Source organism: Cololabis saira, chromosome 7, assembly GCF_033807715.1.
Source record: "Cololabis saira isolate AMF1-May2022 chromosome 7, fColSai1.1, whole genome shotgun sequence".
Taxonomy (NCBI): domain Eukaryota; kingdom Metazoa; phylum Chordata; class Actinopteri; order Beloniformes; family Belonidae; genus Cololabis; species Cololabis saira.
In genome coordinates this window covers 44,474,297-44,494,055 of record NC_084593.1, presented here as the reverse complement: position 1 = coordinate 44,494,055, position 19,759 = coordinate 44,474,297, and the positions used below count along the sequence as shown (strand labels likewise).

At 45.7% G+C, this 19,759-nt stretch overlaps 1 pseudogene; it reads left to right on the top strand.

Moving 5' to 3' along the window:
- Positions 1 to 1,927: 1,927 nt before the first annotated feature.
- Positions 1,928 to 14,634, top strand: LOC133447407 (von Willebrand factor A domain-containing protein 7-like; annotated as a pseudogene).
- Positions 14,635 to 19,759: the final 5,125 nt, after the last annotated feature.

Here is a 19,759-nt window from a genome sequence, read left to right as displayed (position 1 = left end):
AATAAAGGCATGTAAATAAAGTGTCCCCTTATCTTAAGTCCAGTCAGTGGCCGCGGGTCTTCTTAGCAGATTAGAACAAAAGAGCCTCTAAACAGCTCCGTGTTAAGCCTGATTTATGGTTCCGCGTTAAATCGACGCAGAGCCTACGCCGTAGGGTTCAGCGTACGGTGCGCGTCGCCGCGTAACCCTACGCTGTAGGCACTGCGTCGGTGTAACGCGGAACCATAAATCGGCCTTTATGGTGCGCTGGAGAAGAGAGGAGGCAGGGAGCTGGGTGGAGGGGGCGGTGATTTAGCGGATCGTTACGTAACGATCCGCCACCAAACCAGGTGCGCCGTTTTTGCACAGTTATGCGGAAAATCCCAGAAAGCACACAATACACTGAATGTTAAAAGTTTGTTGTTTTTTGGGTGTAATTGATGTCAAGACACCCATCAAAACACAAAAAATCAAGAAAAATGTGTTTTTCATGTCACAATACCTTTAAAGGTCGCCGCCATGCAGTTTGGTGTCAGTAGCTGTGTTTTCATTACAGTCCAGACTTCTGCTGTTAAAGTTTAACTCGTATAACTGCAGACGTGTGAATGATCAGCCTCGTGGGACACCTGGGTGGAAAGTACCACTGAGCTACCCTCTCCGAGGTGGGGGGGGTTTAAATCAGGCCACAGTAAATACAAGCGATGCTCTGAATTGTAAATTTAATGAGACTTTATCTGCCAGAGGGAAGAAGGGCTGAAGTAGAACAAGCAGCGACCAGCTGGGACCGAAGCAAAGTAAATAAAACTGCAGGAAAGAAATTCAGCGACTCTCGGAGCCCCGCGTGCGGGTGGTGACGCCGTTCCAGCGGGTAAATCCACTGTTCTCATATTAAACACAGGTTTCCCTTTAATTCAACATTCCTCTGAATGTTTACAATTTAATGAATTATGATTTGACGTTTGGAAGGAACAGAATGAAGGTTGAATAGTATTACAGGTAGTGTAAACCCTTTCACAATAAAAGTGAAAAGTGGTCAAGAATTCTAAGATAAGGTAATTTCAGGCAGATATTGTATGTATGTATTTATGTCTGAGAATGATGGTGATTTAGTTCTACTCTGTGTTGTCTGTGACTTAGGGAGTTGTGTCTATTATTAGGGCCCGAGCACTGACAGTGCGAAGGCCCTATTGTATCTGTAGGAATTATTTTTTTTTTCTTTCGTTTTTATTTTTCCGACGAAATGAGGGCCTTTTAGCCCCTTAAACGTGCCCCAAAAGTCACCAAATTTTGCACGCAAGCCAGGCCTGGCGATAAATTTGATATTTAATGGTTTGCATTAATGGGCGTGGCCTAATGGCTCAACAGTGCCCTCTAGAAAACTTTGTGCCTCAAGCCCCACAATACGGTTTGACGTACATGCACGAAAATCGGTACACACCTGTATCATGTCGCAACTTAAATAAAAGTCTCTTGTCACCATGGCCCAAACAGAACAGGAAGTCGGCCATTTTGAATTAATCATGTAATTTTGGCGCAATTTATGCCATACCTTCCGCAGTTAATGCGGCCCAAACCGTAACGTGCACCCAGGTGTGTTGTACATCAAAATGTGCGTCTCCATCCTGCAACGACGCGCATTACTTTTCTCAGTTAAAAGCGTTACCATGGCGACGATAGACGCCAAAAAGCCCCCCCCCCCTTCATCTGATTGGTCCATACAGATAAAACTTAAAAGAAGAAGTAAGAAAGACAAAATATATAGTAAAAGAAAACAGCCAGATTCCTGTACTCTGATAGATGCTTCTTCACATACAAGTTGTCTATACCTTTCAGAAGAGAGTTTCATGAAACATACCATATAGTATAATTTCTTAATTCTATCAGTTCCAGGTTGTGCAGCGATATAATTTTATTTGTGTTAATTCTATCAGTTCCAGGTTGTGCAGCGATGTCTTGGTTGGTGGCGTTGTGTCTCTTGCTTGTGCAGAGTGAAGTTCATGGATTTCATGGATTTAAAATCCAATCAGACTATATGACTCATGAAAAGATCACTGAGAGAGCCATCTTAGATGCCACACTGCGGGTGTGCCGCACGCTGGCCGTGGCTGATGGAAAGAGATTCACTTTTCCTGTAAGAAATTCAATTCACCAAAATCTAAAATATATACTTCAAACTTTTTCAATGATTTTGTGTCAAAAAATATGGTTGTGTTTAAAGAGACTGTAAAGGCATGTGTATTTGTGTAGCCTCAGTCTTTTACTCCCGAGTCAGTTGCTGCTGCATGTGGAGCACGGAAATCCTCCAAGACCTTCCGTAAAACCATCAAGCGGATCCAAAGAAAAAACACAGACATCATTAAAGTCTTTGACCCAAAGTTTCACTGCCATGATGAGCAGTTAACAGAAGGACAGAAGATCATCACAGATGGTTTGTCAGCTATTAAAGCTGCCAACAAGGGGGGGTCCCACATCGCCCGCGTTCCCTCACCGGCCTGGGCCTCGGACGGGTGGGTCGGGTTACCCGGGCCTGGCGGGGCCCGCCGTGCAGCCTGGGGTGCCTTCTGGCGGTGCTGGACCCCCCCGGGGAGGGGGAAACGGTGCGTGATTGTATGTCTGTGTCGGTGAGAATGCGGTATGGAAGGGTCCTGCCATGGAGGATTTGAGCCTCCATTGGCAGGACATCAAAAACTTAATAATTTATCAATATTATATTATACAAAGATGGTTATTATTATTATTATTATTATTATTAGTATTATTATTATTATTATTATGTATAGTATATTATATTATTATTAGTATAGGTATCGGATAGGTGAATGGATGAATGAATGGGATGCCTGGGTCTGGGGCCCTCCGTTGTCGGGCCTGCGCGGGTGTCGCCTTGTTGGGGGGTTCCCTCTCTCCGGGCCCGTCTCCGGTCCCCCCCGCTGCCTCTACGGCGGGGCGCCCCTCTGGTCTTGGAGGGCCACTTTCGTGGGGGACGGGTGCGCCTGCCCGCGTCGGCGGCCGGGGCGGCTCTGTCTCTCCGGGCAGGCTGGCCCCCTGCCGGGTGGGGGTCGTTGGCCTGAAGGGTGAGGGCCTCCTGGCCGCGTGTCCGGCCCGGACCGGGTGGCCGGGGATTGCCTGGGTCGCGATCCGCCGCCGCGGGATCCCTGGCTGCTTCTTTCCGCGCCGTGGGGGCCCCGCCCGCGGGCCCCCTCGGCCGCCGCCGGGCGGGGGGGGGGCCTCGCAGGCGGTGGGTTGCCTCCCTCCTACTTCTCCCCTCTGTGGGGTTTGCCGGTGGCCTGGGTTCCGGGCTCTTCCTTGTCGGCCTCTGGTCTCGCGGGTGGCGGGGTCGCTCCCCCCCCTCCCCCACTATAGATACACTTCAGGTGGAGCTTTGTTTGGTTTATTTCACACACACACACACACACACACACACACACACACATACACACATACACACATATAGTCATTTAGTCACATGCACACACACACACACACACACACACACACACACACACACACACACACACACACACACACACACACACACACACACACACACGCATGATCATATACATACACACACACACACATAGACATACACACTGGCTTGTTCACCTGCATGCTGGCTCTCTAGTTTTTGGGTTTAGGTAGCGGTAGCGATAGCTTAGCTCAGACTGCGATCAGATCTCAAGATTTAGGTCGATTGCTGTTCGTGTTTTGGTTGGCTCCGTGCCGGTTTCGTGCTTTGTTTGTGGTTTTTTTGTTGCAGATTTCCAGTGCTTGACGTGTGTCTCCGTGTGTTCCTGCTTCCTGGATTGGCAGCGGATGTCGTCACCCCCCCCCCCCCCCACCCCCTCCCCCCCAAAAAAAAAAAAAAAAAAAAAAAAAAAAAAAAAAAAAAAAAAAACACTGGGTTTGTATGTGTATATTTATGTATGTGTACGCATATGTGTGCGTATATATATGTATATATTACATATAGTAATAATGCACATATATACACTTTTGGTTTCTACCGTCATGGTATAATTCAATAATATGTGTGCAGACAAGGTAAAAAAAAAAAAAAAAGAAAAAAAAAAAAAAAAAAAAAAAGCTGCCAACAAGGTTCAGAGCTTTACTTCAGCGACGGCAATCCTGGGAAGAATACTCCACACTTTACAGGTATATAAATGCTTAAATCATAAAAAAAAACATCTTTGTGTGTAAATGAAGATATACATAACAGGAGCATTTTTCTTCCATCTCGGTTTTCTTTGCTAAACATGTAGGATTTCTACAGTCACAGTAACTGGGTGGAACTGGGGAACCAAGTCCCAAACTCCAATCTTATCAGACCAAAGGCCGATATTGGAAAAATAGCAGGTTAAAAGATATGAGAGTGTGTGTGTGTGTGTGTGTGTGTGTGTGTGTGTGTGTAATATATTTCTGGGATCATTTTGTCACTGTTTAATAATATATACAAACTGCAGATAAAGCCAGAGCAACCTGCCGAAACTGTGATGGAGACGACTGCACAAACAACATTTTGGAGGATATCCTCGAGGAAAAGATACTTACTTCTGGATACTTTTCAATTTTACCCTTTAAACCTGCAGGTGAAGATTTTCGTATAATTTTTCATTATCTTGATTTTTAGCCCTATGTGATATGAAGGAAAAAAGCTAGTGAACCAGGCTGATCAGAAACTTCTGCTTTAGAGTTGTGAGCACAAGCCACATAAACATGGTGTGGAGAGCAAAAAGAATGCACTGAATCCTGAATCTATGATCCATTATTGGTTTAGTATCACTGGCTGCTCAGAATACTGTGACCTTTTCATTTTTACATCAGTAATTGGATTTTGGAGCCCATGAAGCTGCATCAAAGTTAACAATGGTTTTGCGTCAGTAATTTATCTATGTTATACTGTGTTATAGTAGTCAATCACCTCCAACAGTCTTTGAGGGAGGCACAAATGTTTAGGTTCAGACTGCATGGTATTTTTACATAACGTACTGTAACTTGTTACACTATTGTGGTATGTTGATATTTGCACACAGTGTCAGTCTACAGACAGACAGAGATTGGCCAACTTAACCAAAAATACTTATAATAAAAGATGTCACACAAAGTATCAAAAAAGGGCAAGGGAAGGAAGTTGAATTGTTTTTTTATACTGTATCATGTTATGTGCCTGGACAACAAGAACAAGTAGATCAGACTTGTTCCCAGTGCATGTTGGACTCCGGCAGGGCTGCCCTTTGTCACCGGTCCTGTTCATAATTTTTATGGACAGGATTTCCAGGCGCAGCCAGGGGCTGGAGGGGATCCGGTTTGGGAACCACAGGAACCATTTCATCTCTGCTTTTTGTGGATGACGTTGTCCTGTTGGCTTTATCGGACCGGGACCTTCATCATGTGCTGGGGCGATTTGAGGCCGAGTGCGACGCGGCAGGGATGAGGATCAGCACCTCCAAGACCGAGGCCATGGTTCTCCACCAGGAAAGGGTGGCGTGCCTTCTCCGGGTGGGTGGAGAAGTCCTGCCTCAGGTGGAGGAGTTCAAGTATCTCGGAATCTTGTTCACGAGTGAGGGAACGATGGAGCGGGAGATTGACAGACGGATCGGTGCAGCGTCCGCAGTTATGCGGTCGATGTACCGGACCGTCGTGGTGAAGAAGGAGCTGAGTCGAAAGGTGAAGCTCTCGATTTACCGGTCAATCTACGCACCTACCCTCACCTATGGTCATGAACTTTGGGTAGTGACCGAAAGGACAAGATCACGGATACAAGTGGCCGAGATGAGTTTCCTCCGCAGGGTGGCTGGGCGTTCCCTTAGAGATGAGTTTCCTCCGCAGGGCGGCTGGACGCTCCCTTAGAGATGAGTTTCCTCCGCAGGGTGGCTGGACGCTCCCTTAGAGATGAGTTTCCTCTGCAGGGTGGCTGGACGCTCCCTTGGAGATGAGTTTCCTCCGCAGGGTGGCTGGACGCTCCCTTAGAGATGAGTTTCCTCCGCAGGGTGGCTGGACGCTCCCTTAGAGATGAGTTTCCTCTGCAGGGTGGCTGGACGCTCCCTTAGAGATGAGTTTCCTCCGCAGGGTGGCTGGACGCTCCCTTAGAGATGAGTTTCCTCCGCAGGGTGGCTGGATGCTCCCTTAGAGATAGGGTGAGGAGTTCGGTCACCCGGGAGGAGCTCGGAGTCGAGCCGCTGCTCCTTCACATTGAGAGGAGTCAGCTGAGGTGGCTTGGGCATCTGTACCGGATCCTCCTGGATCCTCCCTAGGGAGGTGTTCCAGGCATGTCCCTCCACCCTAGTGAGGTGTTCCAGGCATGTCCCTCCTCCCTAGGGAGGTGTACCAGGCATGTCCCTCCTCCCTAGGGAGGTGTTCCAGGCATGTCCCTCCTCCCTAGGGAGGTGTTCCAGGCATGTCCCACCGGGAGGAGACCCCGGGGAAGACCCAGGACACCCTGGAGAGACTATGTCTCTCAGCTGGCCTGGGAACGTCTCGGACTCCCCAGGAAGAGCTGGAGGAAGTGTCTGGAGGACGAGTCTAGGGGAAGAGCTGGAGGAAGAGATGGAGGAAGAGATGGAGGAAGAGATGGAGGAAGAGATGGAGGAAGAGCTGGAGGAAGTGTTGGAGGAAGAGCTGGGGGAAGAGCTGGGGGAAGAGCTGGAGGAAGAGCTGGAGGAAGTGTCTGGGGTGAAGGAAGTCTGGGCATCTCTGTTGAGACTGCTGCCCCCGCGACCCGGGAACGGATAAGCGGCGGACGATGGATGGATGGATGGATGGATGGATGGATGGATGGATGGATGGATGGATGGATGTTTTCAATGTAAAAAAGAGAAAAAAAGATCAAACAATCAAACTTTTTTTTCCTTATTTTGATGATGAACAGGTAAATGCAGCTACGGTAACCGTCCTGATACAACAAGTTTATTTGAGCCTAAAGGTGGAATTAACAAAGATACACCAACTTCCAGCCACGGCCATCTCCACTTTGAAGCTGCAAATCTGGCGATAGCTGCAACCAGTGAGCTCCTGGAGGATGTTCGAGGGGCTGCTGGGGACATACACTTCCTTCAGTATGAACTTTTACACACGTTCATTGAATGGACTAGAAAGGAAGAAAGATTTTACAAAGTTTTAACTCCCCGGAATTGTCCTTTCATTCTGCAGGATGATGGAAATCTCAAAGGGTAAAGCCCTTTGTTTTGTGATTGACACAACAGGAAGCATGAGCGATGATATTGCAGCCGTGAGAACTGTCACGACCATTATAATCGACTTTAAAGTGGGAACAGAGGATGAGCCCTCATCTTATATTCTTGTACCGTTCAATGATCCAGGTAGAACAGATTTTACATTCCTGTTTATCTTTGTTTTTTGTAGTCGATGTTATAGATTTATTCTACATAAAATGCCCACTGAGTGTACAGTACATACAGTATATACATACTTTTTTTTACATAATACATGCTTTTTCATCCATCTGGGCAGATTTTGGTCCACTGAAAAGGACCACAGACCCTGAACTTTTTAAGAAGTGGATTAACTCACTTACAGCAACCGGTGGTGGAGATACTCCAGAAATGAGTCTTTCAGCTCTTCAGGTTTTGTGACGTCACAGAGGCTACTAAAATCTTCTCTTGGAATCTTAAACTAATGTTTTCTTCTGTTATTCTTTTTCTTCCTTACACAGCTGGCTTTAACTGGCACTCCCTCCAATTCTGATATCTTTGTCTTCACGGATGCGGACCCTAAAGACGTGCACCTGATGAACCCGGTGATGGCACTCATAGAGCAGAGCAAGTCAGTGGTGAGTCGTTCTGTGTCAAGAAAAAAGTTTAAAAAATGAATAAGTAGTGTATAGTAACTACACTGAAGTTATGATAGTTCAAACACTAATTCTGTATTAGGCAGCAAAATTATACATATAAAGATATACATTTTGAACCATGCAGGAGACCAATAATAAAGGCCATTATCCTCACTCAGCTCATTTTGTTTAAGGTGAACTGCCTGATTACAGACATACTAGGGTCTCGTCATCGAAGACAAGCTAGTAATAATCCACAGCAGCAACATAGCCGTCGGATGGTGAGATCGGATGTTCAGCTGTACAGTGAGCTTTCTCAGGCTTCAGGGGGTCAGGCTATTGAAGTCTCTAAAGATCAGCTTCTCGAGGCCATCAGCATCATTACACAATCCACCAGCTCCTCCCAGGTACCTGTTTTCCTTGTGTCATTAATTAGGGCCCGAGCACTTACAGTGCGAAGGCCCTATTGTCTCTGTGGGAATTTTTTCTTCTTTCTTCTTTCTTTATTTTTCCGACGAAATGGGGGCAAAAAGGTCCTCATTTCGAAGGCCCTGTTGTATCTGTAAGAATCTTTTCTTTCATCTTTTTTATGTTTCAGACAAAAGGAGGGCCTTTTTTCCCCCTAAACGTGCCCCAAAAGTCACCAAATTTTGCACGCAAGTCAGGCCTGGCGAAAAATGTTATATTTAATGGTTTGCATTAATGGGCGTGGCCTAATGGCTCAACAGCGCCCCCTAGAAAACTTTGTGCCTCAAGCCCCACAATACGGTTTGACGTACATGCACGAAAATCGGTACACACCTGTATCATGTCACAACTTAAAGAAAAGTCTCTTGGCGCCATGGCCGAAACCGAACAGGAAGTCAGCCATTTTGAATGAATCGTGTAATTTTGGCTAAATTTATGCCATCCCTTCGGCAGTTAATACGGCCTGAACCGTAACGTGCACCCAGGTGTGTTATACATCAAAATGTGCGTCTCCATCCTGCGACGACGCGCATTACTTTTCTCAGTCAAAAGCGTTGACGATAGACGCCAAAAAGCGCACCCCCCCTTCTTCTGATTGGTCCATATTTGATAGCTCCTATTCTCTGCCATAACTTGTGAAAGGGTTGTGATAAAGACATGTGGGTGGTGTCATCGGACTCGGTATTGAGTACTTGACCTTCATTGGCCTGAATTAGCCCCGCCCCTTCTTCTGATTAGTTGATATTTGATAGATAGTATTTTCTGCAATACATTTTGAATGGTATGACATAAAGAGTCGTGGGTGGTGTCATCGGACTCGGGTTTTGACTCCTTCACCTTAATTGGTGCAAATTAGCCTCACCCCTTCATCTGATTGGTCGATATTTGATAGTTCCTACTTTCTGCCATAACTTTTGAATGGTTTGCTATAGAGAGTCGTGGGTGGTGTCATCCACTAAATGTCCAGGCCTGAAGAATCTACATGCAAGTCATACAAGCTTCCACTGCAGCCTGAACGTGCACAAGGGTGGAGGACCGTTCATCGCTGCTTGCAGCTTTAATTCTGTTTGGTTTTGTAGGTGACCCTTCTCCAAGCAGCAAGGAGCACCGGAAAGGCTGAAACTTTCACATTCACAGTTGATGAGTCAGTAAAAAACCTGACGATTTACATTACTGGGATTTCTGTCGATTTTACACTCATCAATCCCTCAGGTGAACATGATGGTTTTGATATTGGTTGATGTAAATGATATTGGTTGATATGTAGTGATTTACAAATCACATTTTCTCTGTTATTTAAAAAAAAAGATTCACAATTTATTCAGTTCTGCTCATTGTTTCTATTTTTCATTTTAGGTGTGATTCAAAGCACCACTAAAACAGGATCGTCAATCATCACAGTGAAGTCGGTGGGAAACTTCCACACCCTGCAGCTTCAAACATAAGTGGGAATGTGGGAAATAAGAATGGACTCAACAAATCCCTACACTCTGAAGGTTATAGGTGAGACCGTCAAGATTACATTGCTGAATAAAAATAAAACATTTGTATTATTAATGTCTGGTTTGACCAAATCACAAAACAAAGGGACACCTAGCAAGGTAGATTGGTAATATTTCTGTTTTATGTTTTGTGATGATGTCTGATGCTAAAATTCATACAAATTAAAATTACTCCAAATGTTTTTTAATTTTGAAAGAAATCTGTTATTAGGGTGGCGTTGTTTAGTTTTTCAGTTGACTTACAATTGAAACAGCATAATGGTGAGAAATATGCAAAGAAGTTAGAGAAGAAATCTGAAAAACACTGCTTATCAGCTCCATTTTTGGAAGCGTGTGGCCACTGTGGCTGAATTGTTGTCTTTGTTTTCTGCTATATTTGCAGGTGAAAGTCCCATTGACTTCCTGTTTGACTTTATTAAAATGTGGCAGGGACCGTTTGAAGGCTTTGATCTTGAAGACAGTCGTCCCTCAGCTGGTAAGGGAACTTCCATTCAAGGATTATTCAATGTAGTACATGTAAAGTACTACATTTATTTATTTTTCTTTTGAAGGTGTCAATGGTACTTTGATGGTAACACTAATTGGAGGTGACTCTGCCACAGTCACAGAGGTCACTCTGATGGAATCGTCAGGGTCAGGGCAGGTTAATGCCAGAGTGGAGTCTCAGGGGGGAGGAGAATTCTTCGCCCGGTTTGACGAGATCCCGTCATTTGAGTTTGTGGTACTGGTGAAGGGGCAGAAGAACAGCAGCATCACCAGAGCATCTCCTGAGATCTTCCAAAGACAATCACCCACCAGACTAAGAGCTTCCACCCTCAGTGTTTCCTCTGTAAGAAAATCCAGCAACTTAAATCTTTTTATGTTAATAGTCATTTAAAGTCAGTTGCTCTAATTGTATATTTTAATCTCTTTTTCTTCTGATTTTAGACTGATTCAGACAGTGTCCTAGAGCCAGGATCACCTTTTCAAGTTCACTTCTCTGTGATGACAAGCGGGGCAGGAGGAAGATTCACCATCCAAGCTACCAATGACCAAACCTTTCCTTTGAGTTTTCCATCAGTTTTATTCCTGGAAAACGGAGGCAGTGCTAATGGTACCATGATCATCACAGCTCCTTCCAGCACCACATCAGGTACTGGTGTCACCCTCACCATTGAGGCCACGTCTCCAGGGGGCACAGACTCAAACTATGAAGTGCTGCGTTTCACCGTCCTGAAACCGGTAATGCCTCATTTTAGTAAGAAATGTATATTTCTGTACAGTCTAAAGCAGGGGTGTCAAACTCATTTTGCTTGGTGGGCCGTATTTTTTTCTCGCGGGCCGCACGCTCAAAATAACAAAAACGGTGAGGAAAATGTTTTCTCTAATTCTTTTTTTTTTACTATTGTTATCTAATCCAATATCAGTTTAGTTAATTTTAACACTCTAATTATGTAAAATAAGGATCTTCAGGATCTTTTCTTGAAATTTCTCGTTTTTTTTCAAATTATGTGAGATAATTTTAATATCATTTTACAAAGATAAACAGAAAAAAGTATATTTTTTTTATATTTCGCTTTTTCATAGGAAATTTAATTTTTTTTTTTTTTTTTTTTTTTCTTCCCTTGTCTGCACACATATTAATGATTGATACCATGACGGTAGAAACCAAAAGCATACACATGTGCATTATTACTATATTTAATATATATACATATATATACGCATACATATGCGTACACATACATAAATATACACATACAAACCCAGTGATTTATTTTTTTTTTTTTTGGGGGGGGGGCGGGGTGACGACATCCACTGCCAATCCAGGAAGCAGGAACACATGGGAACACGCACTGGAAATCTGCAACAAAAAACCACAAACAAAACACGAAACCGGCACGGAGCCAACCAAAACAACAACAGCAATCGACCTAAATCTTGAGATCTGATCGCAGTCTGAGCTAAGCTATCGCTACCGCTACCTAAACCCAAAAACTAGAGAGCCAGCATGCAGGTGAACAAGCCAGTGTGTATGTCTATGTGTATGTGTGTGTATGTATATGATCATGCGTATGTGTGTGTGTGTGTGTGTGTGTGTGTGTGTGTGTGTGTGTGTGTGTGTGTGTGTGTGTATGTATATGTTTGTGTGGCTGTGTATGTTTGTGTATATGCATGTGACTAAGTGGCTATATGTGTGTGTGTGTGTGTGTGGGTGTGTGTGTGTGTGTGGGTGTGTGTGTGTGTAATAAACCAAACAAAGCTCTACCTGAAGTGTATCTATAGTGGGGGAGGGGGGGGAGCAACCCCGCCACCCGCGAGACCAGAGGCCGACACGGAAGATCCCGGAACCCAGGCCACCGGCGAAGCAGGAGGGAGGCAACCCACCGCCTGCGACCCCCCCGGCAGTGGCCGAGGGGGTCCGCGGGCGGGGGCCCCACGGCGTGGGAAGAAGCAGCCAGGGATCCCGCGGCAGCGGACCGCGACCCAGGCAATCCCCGGCCACCCGGTCCGGGCCGGACACGCGGCCAGGAGGCCCTCACCCTTCAGGCCAACGACCCCCACCCAGCAGAGGGCCAGCCCGCCCGGAGAGACAAAGCCGCCCCGGCCGCCGACGCGGGCAGGCGCACCCGCCCCCCCCACGAAAGTGGCCCTCCAAGACCAGAGGGGCGCCCCGCCGCAGAGGCAGCGGGGGGGACCGGAGATGGGCCCGGAGAGAGGGAACCCCCCAACAAGGCGACACACGTGCAGGCCCGACAACGGAGGGCCCCAGACCCAGGCATCCCATTCATTCATCCATTCACCTATCCGATATCTATACTAATAATAATATGATATACTATACATAATAATAATAATAATAATAATAATAATAATAATAATAATAATAATAATAACCATCTTTGTATAATATAATATTGATAAATTATTAAGTTTTGATGTCCTGCCAATGGAGGCTCAAATCCTCCATGGCAGGACCCTTCCATACCGCATTCTCACCGACACAGACACACAATCACGCACCGTTTCCCCCTCCCCGGGGGGGGTCCAGCACCACCAGAAGGCGCCCCAGGCTGCACGGCGAGCCCCGCCGGGCCCGGGTACCCCGACCCACCTATCCCAGGCCGGTGAGGGGACGCGGGTGATGTGGGACCCCCTCCCGCCCCTGGTGTTGAGTGCATGTGATTAATGCCATAAAAACAGGGAGGGGGAGGGCCAAGTATTGATTTGACACCGACCCGCCCCCTCCCGAACTACGTGTCCTTGTCAAATGTAGTTATTAAGTGTTGAATGTGCAGTGTCTATTTTGCTGTTAAAACCGTGAGGCGGGGAGTGACGGGCCACGCGGGACAATGCGACCCGGACCCCCCGCCCTTTGCCTATGTGCGTATGAATCGTGTGGGGGGGAAGGAGGGGGAGCGGAGGCCGAAGCCAGGAAGCAGGGCCAGCAAAGCCGGCCCTGATAAGACACCCGCGCCCCCCCACCGGCCATCCAGTAGACGGGGGCCGGCCCTCCGAGCCGGGCCAGGGCCCCACCGTACCTCCACGGGCCCCCCCGGCGCCGCCGGAGCCCCCAGACGGAGGGGGAAACGGTCCAACATCCTCCCATTCATACTGACAACATAAGACATAGACACCTGGGAATGGTGCCGCCCCGCTGCCGCGCCCGCCCGTGCACCCCCCGGTCAGGGGAGGCCCAATCCCCGGACCCGGCCCCACCCCCCCCCCCGAGGCCACCCCAGCGGACACCCCAAGGGTCACGGAGTCCCCACATCCGCAGGGGCACTCGGCCCCCGCTCAGCAACGGAGGACCAAGGCAGCAATGCCCCCCCAGCGCAGACAGCCACCCCCCACCCAGGCAGGGCCGGGCCCTCCGAGTGGGGCCCCCACGTCCACGGCCCAGCCCCCCCCGGGAGACCCGGAAATTTAATTAAAAGCAAGATCTTTCTTATTACATCTGAGAGTGTTTCTTTGTGATTTAGAGATTTTTCCAGTACAATTAGGTGTATTTATTTTTAAAAATCGGCGTGGATATTTACGCCAGTGTGCCGAAAAAGTCAGCACTTCTCTTTTAACTGTTTTACTTTGTCACTATCCTCGTATTCAAAAACTGTATTAAAAACTGAAATTCTCCGAATAAATATCTTCTATCATCTTTTTTAGCAGTGATATTTTTCCTGCGAAAATATATAATAGTAGTCAGTTAATAAAAATAAACAACCGTCTACAAAGAAATAAAATCGGCAAATGCATTCTAGAAAACTAAAAAAATTCCGAAAACTGCTCTATTTGTGGAAAAACGATGGATTTGTAGAAGAAATATATTATCGGATATGCTGTAATTCATGGCAATTATTTATGCCTTCCTTTTTAGTAAATTAACATTTCATTTTTTTGCGTTGGAACCTTCTCTCGGGCCGCATGCGGCCTGCAGGCCGCACATTTGACACCCCTGGTCTAAAGCATCATTGTGGTTACTGACTGACATTACCTTCTATTTTCACCTCCTCACAGGTAACTGACTTCATTCAGCCAGAGTGTCAGCTGCTCAGCCTGCAGTCCAACTGCTCTGAAACCTGCAGCCAGTCGATGTGGGAGCTCTCTGTTCTGGTGAGCGATGGGTCTAACGGGACTGGGATCGACAGCGTCAGGCTCCGAGAAGGCAATGGCACCCTGAACACCAGCATGACAGCTGACAACAACACGCTGGTGAACTATACCTCATCCTGCTGCTCTCCAGATGTACACTTGGTGACTGTGGATGGGGTGGGTAATGTGGAAAGCTGTAGTTACTCTGTCCGTACAACGACTACTAACAGTCCACAAGATGCAACACCAGCATCTTCATCAAACAGAGCTGTTCAGTCTTCCTTTCTTTGTCTCAGCATCGCTGTCCTGGTACTTACTAATGTCTGAGTAAGAAATCCTCTAAATATTTGAAAATGTTCACTTCCTATGTGTGATTAATGACCTAAAAATCTGTAAGCATTATAATTATAACCACAGTGATTCTTAATCACGGCATTAAGAGACATTTTACTCATGTATTAATATGGCTGCAAAGTTTTAATAAAAAAAAACAAATATATATTTAGATTGGACTGGGGATGTTGCTTTCTTGATAAATTGTTTGGTAAATATATCATGGACCTTTATCATATAACAATTGGGGAATAATTGTGGTATAAAACAACGAATGAGTTACATATATTTTTAATATAAGAGACAATGTGCAATGAAATGTGAAAACAAATGCATATTTGAAAGATAATAAAGTGTTTATATGACCACCTCAGTGTCTGGTGTATATATATGCTTATATAGTCATCCCAGTATTTCAGAGAGACATTGGAGAGACATTGTGTCTGTCTCTCCTTTCTCTATTCTTTATTCTCTCTGTCTGTTTTCCCTTTTCCTGCTCTGCCCAGCTGGTCTTCAGCAGGAGGGCCCCCCCTTATGATCCAGGTCCTGGTCCAGGTTTCTCCTTATGATCCAGGTCCTGGTCCAGGTTTCTACCCCCTTATGATCCAGGTCCTGGTCCAGGTTTCTACCCCCTTATGATCCAGGTCCTGGTCCAGGTTTCTACCCCCTTATGATCCAGGTCCTGGTCCAGGTTTCTCCTTATGATCCAGGTCCTGGTCCAGGTTTCTTCCCTCCTAAAGGGGACTTTTTCTTTCCACTGTTTGGCTTAAGGCTTTTCCCACTAGGGGAGTTTTTACCTGCCATTGTTTATGTAATAATTGCTCTGAGGTTTATGTTCATGTTCTGGGTCTCTGGAAAGCGCCTAGTCTTGTGCCACAAAGGGGGTGCTGGTCCAGTTATTAAAGAGCTATTAATAGACGTATTTCGATAATTATTAATAATTAATAAAGAAGATTATTTATCAAAATTAATTATCAAAATTAATTAATCAAAACGGGGCACCGTGCCCTTACCACTGCCAAATCCACTTACTACTCCAACCTCATCAACACTGGCACAGGCAACAACAGTCCTCTTCTCAACAGTCAGCCGCCTGATTCAGACACCCAAAACCCTCCCACCAGACAGTTCCACAGATCAGTGCACTGCTTTCCTGGACTTCTTCAGCTCTAAAATCAATACTATTCACTAACAACTGGCCTCATCCTGCACCGCATCAAACGATCCAACCTGGATGATCACCACCGGCCAACCTCTCACCAGCTACCTCTCCGACTTCACCCCAGTATCAGGACACACAATCTCTGAAGTCATCTGCAAAGCCAAACCCACCACCTGTCAGCTTGATCCTCTTCCCACCTCCCTCGTCAAAGCCTGTCTGCCATCCATTTCTCCCATGATCACTAACATAATTAACTTCTCCCTCAGCACTGGCACTGTACCCCCCACTCTCAAACTGGCTGCTATCAAACCCATCCTGAAAAAACCTGGTGCTGACCCAACTGACCTCAACCTCTACCGGCCCATCTCCAACCTTCCCTTCATCTCCAAACACCTGAAAGGGTGGTTGCCACACAACTACAGTCCCACCTTGACACAAACAACCTCCATGAACAATTCCAATCCAGCTTCCATCCTAAACACAGCACTGAAACAGCCCTGGTCACTCATGACCTCCTCCGTGCAGCTGACTCCGGACTACTCCCCATCCTCATCCTCCTGGACCTCAGCGCAGCATTCAACACCATCTCCCACACACTACTCCTGGACCGCCTAGCTGGCATTGGGATCACTGGTGTCAGACTCCGCTGGTTCACATCATACCTCACTGACCGCCAACAGTTTGTACAAATAAGGGACCACAAGTCCTGGTGTTCAGGTGTTTCACTGGGTATCCCCCAGGGGTCAGTCTTGGGACCACAGGTCTACATCTCCTCCAAACCCACCGCCGCCATCCCTCCCACCTCCCTCATCACCTGCCTCGAAGACATCCGGAGCTGGATGAGCAGGAACTTCCTGAAGCTGAATGGCAAGAAAACTTAGGCCCTGCTCATTGCCTCCAAATCCTCAATCACCAAATCTCAACACACCCCAGTCCCACCCATCTTCACTGACGGATTCCCTGTACCCTTCTCCCCCCAAGTCAAAAGCCTAATTCTGGACAGCACCCTCTCATTTGCACCCCACATTCAAAACATCACCCGGTCTGCCTTCTTCTACCTCCGCAACATCTCCAGACTACGCCCATCATTGTCGCAATCAAGCACCGAAATCCTGGAAATCCTTTGTCACTTCCCGCATCGACTACTGCAACGCCTTCCTCACCGGACTCCCCACCAAACTCATTAACAGACTGCAAATCATCCAGAACTCGGCCACCCGGATTATCACCCGCATCAAAACGCAATCAATGAACTGAAGAAGGACTGTGGATCTGGTCCAGACGGCATGGAGATAAAATGTATTAAATTAGCTGCCCATATTTTAATGTATCCCCTCTGTGATTTATATAACCTTTCTTTATTAACTTGCTCCCTCCCTTCTGCTTGGAAAAGTGCCATAGTTACTCCACTATACAAGGGAGGTGATCCAAACGAAGTCAATAATTTCCGCCCAATCTCCATTATCAACTCCATCGCAAAGATCTTCCACTTCAGCTTCCACACCTGTTCCGTCAAGGTGGCAGACATGGCATCAGTGATGGATTTATTCACTTTCCTTAAGTCACAAAATATACCCGACAGGATCATCAACTAACTAAAAGATGATAAGGTAAATGACCCTGACGGCATCACATACATTGCATGATGAAGTAAAACGCATGTTGACTGTAGGCACATAAGCTAGCTTTACCAAATATTCCCCTCATTTTGCTAGCTTTCTCAAATTCTCAAATTCTAATTTTTCCAAATTGTTTATATTTTCCTTTCTTTTTTCAGATCGACATCAGCATCATAGATGTTATGACTGATGAGCAGTTAGGACAGTATATCGAGAGATATGGGGACCGGCTTGCAGTGAGAGCATTTTGCCGGCAAAGAGATGTGGCAAATGACAACTCTGGGGACCCAAAGACTGACAAGTCAACTCTCATTCAGAGTATTAGGGTATTAGGGAGTATTAGGGACAGACTACAGGGAAACACTTGGGCCAGTAACAGAGGTGCTAGCAGGGGTTTCAAGTCTGGCAATACACAAGGAGAAAAGATGAACCGGCGGGTTGAAATGGGATGGCTGCACTTTGATAAAGGCGATTATCATCAAGTCCGAACAAGACATGGAGGTGGAACGCGGTCTCTGGTTGTCCAGAAAACACTTACTATGGGAGAGCTGCTGGAGATTACTGGGAAAGGCCTGTTTTTTCCGAATGGACAGTCTGCTAAAGGAGCAGTGGATGACATTGAGTTTGATATTCGTGATTTTAGTCACAACACATTACCCACTCAAATCACAGTTAGTCAGCTGTATGAGGACACTAAACTACGAATGCTGCGCATATATGTTTCCTCCCAGGAAAAGGATGTTTCCCCTGAAGATGTCATAACTCTTTCTGAAAGGCCAGAGAAGGTAATTTCTCAAACATTAGTGTTATCAAATCATATTGTTGTGGAATTCATTTCTCACATTCTGTAATTTTTGACACATCATTTTGGAACGTGATTAATTTGTAAATGTAGGTGCAATATTGGATTGCTAAACACACCTGATTCATTTATAAGCCTGCATTTTGCATTCATGGCTGCAATGTGTAGATCAAGTGTATGCTTACAATACAGGAGCAGATTTAGCACTCGTAAATGCTTCCCTATCCCCCACGTAGTATACTGAGAATATGAGAATTAATTTATGCATAAATACCACAGGCATAAAAACATGATTACATCATAAATAAAACACAAATAGTATAACGACATATAAGAATATGTTGCTTTTCTGCTTTTCAATCACTTGGTCATTCACACTCTCTCACTCACACACGACCATTCTATGGCTTTTATTGTTTGATTGTCCCATTTTATGGTTCTCACCTATTTTTTGTTTGTTTTTGTGTGTTTTTGTCCCATTTAATTATCGACAGATAGGAGAACCAGGCTGCCATTCCAGATCAGCTCCTCTTGCAATGAGTAACACAGAGGTGATGGTGCTGGATTCACCAGTGTCTGAGGATGTTGGGGACCAGTTGTCAGATCCTGACCACGATGCTCCTCTTGCCCTCGCCATAAATGCATCTCTGGAAGACTTCCAAATACAATTTGGACCTGTTACTGGCCTTGAGGGTGAAGATCAAGACTCCACTCTTCCCTGGAATCCCCAAGACCTCAACATTATGCAGGTATATTGTAGAACTAAAACATTTTACTATGCTTCAAAACATATTGTAGGAGCCATTTCTATGTGTGTGTGTGTGTGTGTGTGTGTGTGTGTGTGTGTGTGTGTGTGTGTGTGTGTGTGTGTGTGTGTGTGTGTGTGTGTGTGTGTGTGTAAGGTACCAAATTGGGCCAGTAGGTGTCCTCACTTTTACATGCACTGGTAATGGATCCTTGCACGATATTGAAGATCCAGAAACGGTGATCAATAAAAGAGCATCAATAAAGAAGTGAAGCTGTAAGTCCTTTGTTTCTCTAGACACAAAGTTTCAGTAGTACAGCAGCAAGCGAGTCGACAAAATTTTGCCTGTTTATGCAAGTTTTAGGCTTAGCTGCTACACATATTAATGTCATATTGATTTATTTCATGATTTATTAGTTCCTACAGCCTAAATTGATGTCTTTAGATGCCTTGGTTAATCCAGGCAACAGTCCAAAACCAAAAGATATTAATTTTACTGTGATATATACTGTCGACTATCATGATTATTATGTTATAATAATACTAGATCCACACAGGCAGGGTTAGTGGATTGAGAACCAGTTCCAAAATAAACAATGGAACCACAATTAAGTCACATGCATCACTTTACTGTTTCTACACTGTGTTCAGACTCACAGATAATAAAACAGTTGCATTGATGCTCAAAACTTGTGTAGGCCTCCTTTTTTCCACACCGAATTAGACAGATAAATAGAATGGATAATGGAAATCTTATCAATTCCCATCCATATTGATCAATAATCACATCA